The sequence below is a fragment of the Coenobita brevimanus genome, chromosome 17 (genome assembly GCF_032717465.1).
Source record: "Coenobita brevimanus isolate Jiangsu-jjx chromosome 17, ASM3271746v2, whole genome shotgun sequence".
NCBI lineage: Eukaryota > Metazoa > Arthropoda > Malacostraca > Decapoda > Coenobitidae > Coenobita > Coenobita brevimanus.
Window position 1 is genome coordinate 2,731,632 of NC_136970.1, and position 10,000 is coordinate 2,741,631.

The 10,000-nt window shown below is 40.6% G+C and overlaps 1 protein-coding gene across 1 annotated transcript in view; it reads left to right on the forward strand.

Annotated features, from left to right (window-relative positions):
* The window catches only part of LOC145391226 (protein O-mannosyl-transferase Tmtc3-like), a 318,591-nt gene that overhangs the window by 181,957 nt on the left and 126,634 nt on the right, over positions 1 to 10,000 (forward strand). The gene's annotated exons all lie outside the window — the stretch shown is intronic.

A 10,000-nucleotide genomic window follows, 5' to 3' on the forward strand; every position in this document is an offset into this window, starting at 1 on the left:
TTATATCCTTCCTGTTTACTGCTGTTTGGTGCTGTTATATCTCTCTTGTTTACTGCTGTTTTCCTGCGGTTTTTTTATATCTAGGAGGGGACTATCATGCCGTCTGTATATGTGGCTCCTTCTTCCTTGAAATAAAAAATAATAATAATAATAATAATATTCCTGCTCTTACCCCTGCTGTCTACTGCTTTTACCCCTGCTGTCTACTGCTATTATCCCTGCTGTCTACTGCTTTTATCCCTGCTGTCTACTGCTGTTTGATGTTTATATTAGCATTACTCTGTGTACATAAGGCCTCTCCATAACAGCTATTACTATCACAGGTCTGTTTTTTTTCCTTGTCAGTAATTTTTATGTCTTAGTTACCTGTCTGTATTTTCCTGTTGTTTATTTATTTATTTATTTATTTTTTACCTTACTCTATCCTTGAGGGAAAAAAATGGTTAGGAGTATGTATTTGTGTGTGTGTGTGTGTGTGTGTGTGTGTGTGTGTGTGTGTGTAATAAGCGCATAATGTCACCACCTAAAATTTTAAGACATTTTAAGTTTAAGGAAGTTTGAGAATATTTCAGTCACTTCCGGGTAAGCCTCACGCGCCATATATTCAATATTTGACTACCCTTTATGCTCCCCAACCCACCTACTTGAGTGCTGGAGTGTGGTGGTGTGGTGTGGTAGTGAGGGGTGTGGTGGTGGTGAGTGGTGGTAGTGGTAGGGAAGAATTGTGGAGAGTGAGTTGTGGTGAGAGGTAGTGATGGTGATGGTGATTGGTGATGGTAGTGTGTGGTGGTGTGGTGTGGTGGTGAGGGTTGTGGTGGGTGGTGGTAGTGGTAGGGAAGGACAGTGGAGTGAGTTATGGTGATAGGTAGTGATGATGATTGAGTGGTGATGGAGAGTAATGAAGGTGGTGATGTATGGTGTTGAGAGTGGTGATAGTGGTGGTGATGAGGGGGGGATGGTTGAGTTATGGTGATGGAGAAAGATAGTGGTGAGTAGAGATGATGATGATAGTGAAAAATACTAATGGTGACGATGATGGTGATGATGATGATATGGTGTTGTGGTGGTAGTGACGAAGTGGTGACTGGAGGAGAGGGAGAATGATGTAGAGTGATGATGATGATGATGATGATGATGACTGATGAAAACAGTGAGAGTGATGGTGTTAGGGAGGTTACCGATGGTGATGATGATGATGATGATGGAGAGGAAGGATGGTGAAGGTGATAATGAGTGATGGTGGTAGCGATAAAATGATGACATGATGATGATGATGATGATGGTGATGATGATAGTGAGTGATGGTGATAACGATAAAATGATGACATGATGATGATAGTGAGTGATGGTGATAACGATAAAATGATGACATGATGATGATGGTGATGATGATAGTGAGTGATGGTGATAGCGATAAAATGATGAGTGATGGTGATGAATGATAAATAGTGGTGATGGTGGAGTGGCAGTAGTGTCTTTTGATGGGAACTTGGAGGGGAACTGTGAAAGGGTTGGAGGAGGAGGAGGAGGAGAGGTAGGGAATGTGAAGAAGGAAGAGGAAGAGGAGGAGAATGGAAGTGGGAGTGCTAGAGAAGAGGGAGAAGAACAAAGGAAAAAGGAGAGAGAGAGAGAGAGAGAGAGAGAGTGTTGTAAGATGCTAAAGTAAGAAGAAAGAAAAGAAGTACGAAGGAAGAGCGTAAGATTGAGAAAAGAGAGAGAAAAGAGAAAGAAATAAAGGAGAGAGGGAAATGAGAAAAGGACTTGAAAGAGGGAGAGAAGAGAAGGAAGATCGAAGTAAGAAGAAGAAAAGGAGGAGGAGGAGGAAGAAGAGGAAGAGGAGGAGAAAGAAGAGAAGGAAGAAGATGAAGAGAAGAAAGATAAGGTGAAAGAAAGAAACCAGAGGGAAGAAAAATGAATAAAGAAGAAAATAAATGAAAATAATGAAAGGAAGAATGATAAAAAAATAAAGATATCAATAAGGGTAAAGAGGCTAGATACCCCGAAATAGAGAAATAAAAAGTGAGGAAAGAAGGAGATTAAAGGAGGAAGGTAATGATAAATAAAGACAGTGGAGGGAAGGAGTAAGAATTGAAAAGAGGAATGAGAGGTAAAGGAGGTAAAGAATAAGTGAATTACGCAAGAACGTTACGGGAGGAGGAAAAAGAAGAAAAGTTAAAGAAGTGAGTGAAGGCTAAAGAAATAAAGCAAAGGGTAAGGAAGAAGTAAAGCAGACTATGAGTGAAGAGGAAGGAAGCAAGAATTAAAGGGATTAGTAAGAGAGTGAATCAAGGACGAGGTAACGGAGTGAGTAAAGAGTATGATGCAAATGGTAAACGAATGAGTAATGAGTAAATTAAAAAGACGTGAGTAAAGAAAAGTAAAGAAAAGAAGTAATGAGTAAAGAGAGTAGGTAAAGAGACAAGAGCGAAAGGAATGAGTAAATAAACAAGAAGTAAAGGAATGAGTAAAGAGAAAGTAAGTAAAGAAACAGGAGAATAGAGAAAGTAAAGAGATAATAAGTAAAGGAATGAGTAAAGAGAAAGTAAAGAAAGAAGAGAATAAAGAGACAAGAAGTAAAGGAAAGAGTAAAGAGACAAGTGAACTAATGATTAAGTAAGGAAACAAGAGAATAGAGTAAGTAAAGAGGCAAGAAGTAAAGGAATAAGTAAAGGAATGAGTAAAGAGTTAAGTAAAAGAAACAGGAAGTAAAGGAATAAGTAAAGGAGAATAAGTAAGGAGGAGTTAAGAATGTTTGCATCAGTGACTCGTGTGGTTTGAAGGGGGGGGATCGGCTCTCTCTACCCCCTCAGCAGGTGGTTAGTAGTGAGGATAGTGATGATGGTTGGTGGTGAAGATAGTGATGATGGTGGTGGTGAGGATAGTGATGATTGTTGGTGGTAAGGATAATGATGATGGTTTGTGGTGAGGATAGTGATGATGGTTAGTGGTGAGGATAGTGATGATGGTTAGTGGTGAGGATAGTGAGGAAAGTGGTGAGGATAGTGATGATTGTTAGTGGTGAGGATAGTGAGGAAAGTGGAGAGGATAGTGAGGATGGTGATGATAGTGAGGAAATTGGTGAGGATAGTGATGATGGTTAGTGGTGAGGATAGTGAGGAAAGTGGTGAGGATAGTGATGTTGGTGGTGGTGGTAGGATAGCAGTGTTGGTGGTTGTGATTGAAAGGACAGGAATATTGGTGGTGGTGGAGATGGTGGTGGTGATGATGGTAGTGATGGTGGTGGTGGAGATGGTGGTGGTGGTGATGGTGGTGGTGATGATGGTAGTGGTGGTGGTGATGATAGAGAGGAAAGGAATGATGGTGGTGGTGATGATGGTAGTGGTGGTGGTGATGATAGAGAGGAAAGGAATGATGGTGGTGGTGGTGGTGGTGAATGTAGTGGTGATGATGGTGGTGGAGGATGTATTGGTGATGACGGTAGTGAATGTAGTTGTGACTGTGATAGTGGTGGTGAATGTAGTGGTGATAGTGATGGTGGTGATGAATGTAGTAGTGATGATGGTGGTGGTGAATGTAGTGGTGATAGTGATGGTGGTGATGAATGTAGTAGTGATGATGGTGGTGATGGTGATGGTGAATGTAGTGGTGATAGTGATGGTGGTGATGAATGTAGTAGTGATGATGGTGGTGCTGAACGTAGTGGTGATGGTGGTGGTGGTGGTCAGTGTAGTGGTGATGGAGATGGTAGTGAACGTAGTGGTGGTGGTGGTGGTGATAGTGATGGTGGTGACTAGTTGTGGTAGTGGTGGTGGTGAATGTAGTAGTGATGGTGGTGACTAGTTGTGGTAGTGGTGGTGGTGAATGTAGTAGTGATGGTGGAGATGGTGATGGACGCAGAGAGGGTTGGAAGCGATAGAATATGTATGGTGGGGTGGGGTGAAGAGGGAGGGCGTGAGTGGTGAGGGTGAAGGGGTGAGAATAAATGATGAGGGTGAGGATGGAAGGGTGAAAATGATTAGGGTGAGGGTGAGGGAGTGGTGAGGGTGAAAGGGTGAGAATGAATGATGAGGGTGAGGGTGAGAATGGTGAGGGTGAAGGTGAGGGTGGAAGGGTGAGAATAAATGATGAGGGTGAGGGTGGAAGGGTGAGAATGATGAGGGTGAAGGTGAGGGTGGAAGGGTGAGAATGATGAGGGTGAAGGTGAGGGTGGAAGGGTGAGAATGATGAGGGTAGGGTGAGGAGTGAGTGATGAAGGTGAATAGGTGTTGAGGATGAAGAATGAGTGATGAGGGTGAAGGAGTGTGGTGAGGATAGGGTGAAGGGTGAGTGGTGAAAGAATGAGTGATGAAACAGTAGGGTGAAGGAGAGTGAGGATGAGCGATGAGGATAAGGTGAAGTAAGGGTGAGGATAAAGTGAATTGACAGGGGTGACGAGTGAGGGTGAAGTAAGGGTGAGGGTGAAGGGAGAAGGTGAGGGTGAATGGTGAGGGGTGAGGATGAGGGAGAGAGTAGGATGAGGGAGAAGGTAGATAGGGTGAGGGGGGGAGGGGAAGGGTGAGCCTCTGGTCTTACCCTAACAATGTATTCCTTTGCACGTCCCATTTTACACCCTCTCTCTCTCTCTCTCTCTCTCTCTCTCATACTTTACAAATTCCTTCCAGTTTTATTCACTTCTCTCTCTCTCTCTCTCTCTCTCTCTCTCTCTCTCTCTCTCTCTCTCTCTCTCTCTCTCTCTCTCTCTCTCTCTCATACTGTACAAATTCCTTCCAATTTTCTTAAACTAATTTTTCCCCGAGAGAGAGAGAGAGAGAGAGACTTTATGAAACCACCTCAATTGTCAAAATCTCCAGAAAATGAGAAATATCTTGAGAATAAGTCGCTGAGTTAAATATGTTAAGAATTAGTTGCTGAGTTAAATATCTGAGAATAAGTTGCTGAGTTAAATATCTTAAGAATTAGTTGCTGAGTTAAATACCTTGAGAATAAGTTGCTGAGTTAAATATGTTGAAAAATAAGTTGCTGAGTTAAATATGTTAAGAATAAGTTGCTGAGTTAAATATCTTGAGAATAAGTTGCTGAGTTAAATATGTTGAGAATAAGTTGCTGAGTTAAATATCTTGAGAATAAGTTGCTGAGTTAAATATCTTGAGAATAAGTTGCTGAGTTAAATATCTTGAGAATAAGTTGCTGAGTTAAATGTCTTGAGAATAAGTTGCTGAGTTAAATGTCTTGAGAATAAGTTGCTGAGTTAAATGTCTTGAGAATAAGTTGCTGAGTTAAATTACTTGAAAATAAGTTGCTGAGTTAAATATGTTGAGAATAAGTTGCTGAGTTAAATATCTTGAGAATAAGTTGCTGAGTTGGCTAAAAGGAGAAAGAATGATAGGATTAAAGATTAAAGCGAGAGTAAAGATAGGATTGAAGATTAAAGCGAGATTAAATTATCGTTCCTTAATCCCGGTCTTAATGGCCAAGCAGACCCATCGACCGAATGTAAGAATATTTTTATGCAGGTAAGAAGGAAAAAATGGCAAGAAACACGCTAATTGTTCCCCCCAAGGAGAGAGAGAGAGAGAGAGAATGATTAAATCTACATATGTCATGGTAAAAATCAAAGCACATCGAGAGAGAGAGAGAGAGAGAGTAGCCTAAATCTATATTATAACCAAAACAGTGAAATTAAAGAGAGAGAAAATAAAGTGTGATAGCTCAGGCACGTCAGAAGTGTGAAAAGAGAAAAAGAGATGATAAAAGGGAGCAAAAAGAAGACGGAAGATTTTAGGAAAGGAGTGAAATATTGGAAGGAACAGAGGAAGTGGAATTGAGGGAGGATGAAGAATATAATGAATGAATAAATAAATATAAAGCATTCATCGCCTACTCGCTTTTTTTTTAATTCAAGAGAGAGAGAGAGAGAGAGAGAGAGAGAGAGAGAGAGAGAGAGAGAGAGAGAGAGAGAGAGAGACGAAAGAAAAATAATAAAATGCACAAACCGCATACACTTTTTTTTTTTTTCAAGAGAGAGAGAGAGAGAGAGAGAGAGAGAGAGAGAGAGAGAGAGTCGCTTCTTTCGCGGAGATAAGAACGTGATAGAAAGTTAAAGAAAAAAAAAAGACAGTAGCAAGGTAAAGAAAGATAAAAGAGAGAGAAATAAAGCTAGCAATAATTAAAGAGAACTAGCAACTGAAAGAAAGTGCATAGATTAAAGAAAGTGAGAGAAAAGTGAGATAGTTACAGGAATTAAAGAAAGTGAGAAAATAGTGAGATAGTAACAGGAATTAAAGAAAGTGAGAAAATAGTGAGAGTTACAGGAATTAAAGAAAGTGAGAAAATAGCGAGAAAGTTACAGGAATTAAAGAAAGTGAGAAAATAGTGAGAAAGTTACAGGAAATTAAAGTGAGAAAATAGTGGGAAAGTTACAGGAAATTAAAGAAAGTGAGAAAATAGTGAGCAAGTTACTGGAAATTAAAGAAAGTGAGAAAATAGTGAGAGAGTTACAGGAATTAAAGAAAGTGAGAAAATAGTGAGATAGTTACAGGAATTAAAGAAAGTGAGAAAATAGTGGGAAAGTTACAGGAAATAAAATTAAAGAAAGTAAGCCAGCGGTGAAGGGAAAACAGTGAGGATTTTTCCGCTTTCAGGCTTTTCACAATGCCCATTTCAGAGAGAGAGAGAGAGAGAGAGAGAGAGAGGTGCACTCAAAATAAAGGAAAAGAAATATGAGAGAAAATGAATTAGAGCAAGGGAGAAAATGAAAGAGAGAGAGAGAGAGAGAGAGAGAGAGAGAGAGAGAGAGAGAGAGAGAGGTGCACTCAAAGTAAAGGAAAAGAAATAAATATGAGAGAAAATGAATTAGAGCAAGGGAGAAAATGAGAGAGAGAGAGAGAGGGAGAGAGAGAGAGAGGCGCACTCAAAGTAAAGGAAGAGAAATAAATATGAGAGAAAATGAATTAGAACAAGGGAGAAAATGAGAGAGAGAGAGAAAGAGAGAGAGAGAGAGTCGCATAAGTAAGAGTGAGAGACAACGAATGAGAGCGAGAGTGAGTGAAAAAGTGAGCCAGAGGACAGGAAGTGAAGGGAAGATGTAATTAAATTTTCCCAAAAGATCTTGATTCTTTCTCTCTCTCTCTCTCTCTCTCTCTCTCTCTCTCTCTCTCTCTCTCTCTCTCTCTCAGATGCGGTAGGAGCGGCCCTGTCAGTCTGTCCATCTCTAGCGATTTTCCGAAACAAGGCGATTCACTCCCGTAGACTTCAACGCTTGTCCCACAATTAGGGCCCTGAAGTTTCCGCATGTTTAGTATTTTTTTTATATTTTTATATTCATGGTTTATAGATAGATAGATGTGTTCTCTCTACTTCTCCCATTTCCCTTTCCTCACTTTCATTTTTTCCCGTTCCATTTCTTCCCCATCCCATTTCACCCCATCCCATTTCTCCCCTGCCCATTTCTCCCCTGCCCATTTCACCCCTTTCTATTTCACCCCTTCCCATTCCACCCCTTCCCATTTTTCTCCCCATCCCATTTTTCTCCCCTTCCCATTTCACCCCTTCCCATTTCTCCCTTTCAAATTTTACCCCTTCCCATTTCACCCCTTCCCTTTTCACCCCTTCCCATTTCACCCCCTCCCATTTCTTCCCCACCCCATTTCACCCCATCCCATTTCACCTCTTCCCATTTCACCCCTTCCCATTTCACCCCTTCCCATTTCACCCCTTCCCATTTCTCCCCTTCCCATTTCACCCCTTCCCATTTCTCCCCTTCCCATTTCACCTTCCCATTTCACCCCTTCCCATTTCTCCCTTCATGGAGTCATCTCTTCATTTTTTCATTCTCTCTCTCTCTCTCTCTCTGTCTCTCTCTCTCTCTCTCTCTCTCGTTTTATTTATTTTTAAAGAAGAGAGAAAGACTGAAGTGAGGGAACAGACGAAAGGAAATGACATGAGACCTAAACATGTGAACAGTGAGAGAGAGAGAGAGAGAGAGAGAGAGAGAGAGAGAGAGAGAGAGAGCGAGAGAGAGAGAGAGAGAAATAAGAACTGGAAAAATAGCACGAGAAATGACGAGAAAAGGCGGTAAAATGCGAGATGCGCCAAAGAAGTGGAAGAAGAATAGAGAAAAACATAAAAGAGAAAGAGAGACGAAAAGAAAGCGAGAAAAAGAGATAAAAAGCGAGAGGTTGTAAGCAAATGGAAGAAAAAAATAAAAATAAATTGATAAATGAAATAAGTAATAGACGAAAAGCAACGAGAATTGTGACGGGAAAATGAGAGAGAGAGAGAGAGAGAGAGAGAGAGAGAGAGAGAGAGAGAGAGAGAGAGAGAGAGAGAGAGAGAGAGAGAGGGACAGACAGACAGACAGAGAGAGAGAGAGTAGCTGTATTTATTTATTGTTGTAGTCATTGTTGTAGTTAACATTCTGAGAGAGAGAGAGAGAGAGAGAGAGAGAGAGAGAGAGAGAGAGAGAGAGAGAGAGGAATGAGAGACAAAAGAATCATACGAAGAAATAGCGCGAGAAGGGGCGAGAATGCGCGATAAAAAGCGAGAAGCCCTAAACAAAGGAAAGAGACTGACGTGGAGAGGCACTCAAGTATGGCTTTTTAATCTCGCCCTTGAGCGGTCTCTCGCCGTACCTCGTTGGGATTTTGACGAGGCCGGATTTACTGACACTGGGATTTCGTAACATTTCCCCCTCAGCGATTTATTGTGTATGCGTCAAACATTTTCCCCACAGCGATTTATTCTGCTTCACTTAAATAATGGTGTTCTAAGTGGAGATTTCGTGACAAGTAAGTGGAGATTCCGGAACATATCTTCCTAAGTGATTTATTTTGCTTAATACACCTTAATATGTTCTAAGTTTATTCCGCAGCATCTCTTTCTTACCGATTTATTCTGTATACTGCGCCAAATTTATAGTAGTTTAAGTTGAGATTTCGCAATATCTCTTCCTTGGCGATTTATTTTGCGTATTACGTCAAAATAACTCCTTCCACGTAGAGAGGGGGGGGGGGACCTCATATGGTTGCATCAGATGTATTATAACGTCTTGAAAGTTGACAGTGTACGGTGTGTGTGTGTGTGTGTGTGTGTGTGTGTGTGTGTGTGTGTGTGTGTGAGAGAGAGAGAGAGAGAGGAGTAACAGTTGAGAGGAAGAGGACGAGGAGTAAGAAGCAGGAAGGTGAGTCATAGTGTAAATATTAACCACCTGTTCTCTCTCTCTCTCTCTCTCTCTCTCTCACACACACACACACACACACACACACACACACACACACACACACACACACACACACACAAAACCTCATGATTAATTTGCGTTTAACATTTCGTTGAGATAAATCTTTAACCTGAATAAAATATTAGAGAGAGAGAGAGAGAGAGACAGAGAGAGAGACAGAGAGAGAGAGAGAGAGACAGAGAGAGAGAGAATCTTAGACCAGAGATAGTAAAGAAAGACAGATCCGTATTCTCGCCTGTAAAGGAAGCTCCCTAACACCTTTTCCTAAGCGATTTATTTTGCTTATTACCCCTTACTGTCCTCTTCTGTGTTAAGTAAATCCTTCCAGTAAGTAAATCCTTAAGTAAATCCTCATTCAACTACTTATAAATGGATGTTAACCAGCCATATCCAAAAATAAATCGCTAAAGAAGAGATAATAAGGGATTTATAACCACTTCAGCCTGATGATGATTTTTTCGTCATATTTCTATCTATCTGTATCTGTCTGTCTAATTGTCCACATCTGTCTATCAAGTTATCTATCTATCTATTTATATCTATTTTTTCTCTCCCACCCATATTTATCTATCTAATTATCCACATCCCTATATCTATCAAGCTGTCTTTTTATATCTATTTTTTCTGCAACCCATTTCTCTCTCTCTCTCTCTGCATGTATATATAATTTATCTATATCAGCGTCTGTCTACCTCTGTCTGTCTATCTATCTATCCATCCATCTATCTATCTATCAAACTTCGTACCCTTCCTTTCTTTCCCATTATCTCGCTTCCTTTCAATCGATTTCTGCTAACTGCA